This window comes from Egretta garzetta, unplaced genomic scaffold, assembly GCF_000687185.1.
Source record: "Egretta garzetta isolate BGI_Z169 unplaced genomic scaffold, ASM68718v1 scaffold169, whole genome shotgun sequence".
Lineage (NCBI taxonomy): Eukaryota > Metazoa > Chordata > Aves > Pelecaniformes > Ardeidae > Egretta > Egretta garzetta.
In genome coordinates, this window is record NW_009260798.1 from 445052 (window position 1) to 447123 (window position 2072).

Here is a 2072-nt window from a genome sequence, read left to right on the forward strand (position 1 = left end):
CGCCAATCTGCAACCTGACAATTCGGATGAGTTATTATCTGAACCAGATTTCCAGAAGGCTCATCTCCGCGCTAAGCCAGAGGCTTTCCATCATTATGCTCATGGGCGGCGGTTGCCGTTTGATCTAAGCCATGCCGAACTGATCGGGAAACGTGTCAGAGGCAGAAAAGCCTAAGGCAAGAAACTCTGCCCAATGGAAAAGAAAATCCTCTTGTCTGGCTTGCCTGGTCTCCCAGATGCCCAGATTTACAATTAAAGCTAAAGAGATCCTTTCTCGATAAAATCCATGGCTCATTACTGCTTATAAGGGAGAGGGATACTAGAACTCGTCAAAACAGAACTGCATACAGATATTTTTGAGTTCCTAAAAGTTCCCCACAGTTAAGGGGAAGGATCTGATTCTTGCAGGAGTTAAGCATTCCTCTGTATCAGATAACTGCAGCTGGTAATTCCCACATGGCTCACAACGCGCATTAGCTCTTCTAACAAACAGAAGGCCAAAGCACTACCTTAGGTGCTGACAAACATGGACAGTTGCATACAGCTAGCGACAGGCTGACATGCAACCCCACTTGCACATCATCGGGCCTCTAAATCACAGCAATTTGTTCCTTTGAAACGTAGGGTACAAGCAAATCGACTTTGAAAAGTTTTCCGGCGGGATAAGGGACACAAAAGCAGCACAGGACAACAAGAACAGACTGTGCCTGGTCTTTCTGATCTTCGCCAACCTTAAATAATTCTGACAGCGCCGTTGGGAGGCGCACACACACACACACACGCGTGCGGTTATCCCCAGTTTCACATGCTCTGGGGATCCAGAGGAGCACCTGCCGTAACGGTGCGCTCTGTGGCTGTTCCAGCAATTCAGATGCAAAGCCCAGCAGACAAATGTTGGCCCATTTCACGCTTCCACATGCTGGCCGCTAGCAAGCCACTACCTCTAATCCTGTGCCACATCCCACATGAAAGGTAAGCCATGCTAATGTCAACATGACAGGGAATTGTTTTGCAGGAAACATGGCCAGAGATGAAAAACCTGTACGGAAAGCCCCAACAGCAACACACCTCACCAGGTTTGACATTTGGCCACGGGGCTCTCTGATCTTCTATATCCTCCCTCAGGTCTCATTCTTAGAGTTGGTTTCTCCTGGCGTGGGGCTGTCTTTTTTCCTCATAGCACAGCAGCATTTGCTTTAATGCAGTATCGTGGCTCACTTGGACAAAAAAAATCTTTCTTCTATGTAGACTGGCGCATCTGTGACCAGGAGGGCAAAAAAATAATGTAATGCATCTCCTGCTGGTAAGAAACATTTTCCTTTTATACCAACTCCAGTAATGGGAGTTTTGTCTTTGCTCACTCATTTCCTTCGCATTTTTAGAAGAACAGCAAAGTTGAACTGGCAAAGTGGCATCTTTGATCTGCTGCATCGGGGTTATGCTTCCTTAGCTGGGAGAGGAGTTAAAAAAAACCCCCAAAAAATCCTTGAGGCATTTGTAAGGATGTGCTTTCAATTGTTGACAGTCAGGACTGCTTGCTTCAACCTCCTGATCCAATTCTTGATCTTAGAGCTGGCCTGGTGCATTAGCAGAGGTGTCTGCGGGAAGTTTCCACCCACAGCAGCTAAGTTATAAATGAATACTTTGCTTAAACCTCTCACAGCGCAAGGGTAGGATTTTCTGAGGTAAGCGCTAACAATGAAACACCAACCTCTCTATTAATTGTGCATGAACTAATACCAGTTTTGCTAGTGAGCTTCTGGTCTCAAGCAACAGTTTATAATGCTGATGCCTAATCTGTACAGGAAAAAGCACCTGCTTTTTTTTGCTTGAAAAATACTAGCAATGCAATAAAAACTCGGCGAGAAATGGGTAAGAGCATGAATGAAATGATCATGAGCATGAATGAAATGATCACTCACTACAGGTAAATTCGTCGTCAATTCTCTGCCATTATTTATACGCTTTGTTCTGCAGACAGAGAACAAAGCAAGGAGCTTCTGGAGGTACTTGAAGTAACTGTGGTGTGAAGAAAATCTGTCAAGTACATGGACTTTGCAAAAATTCAAATG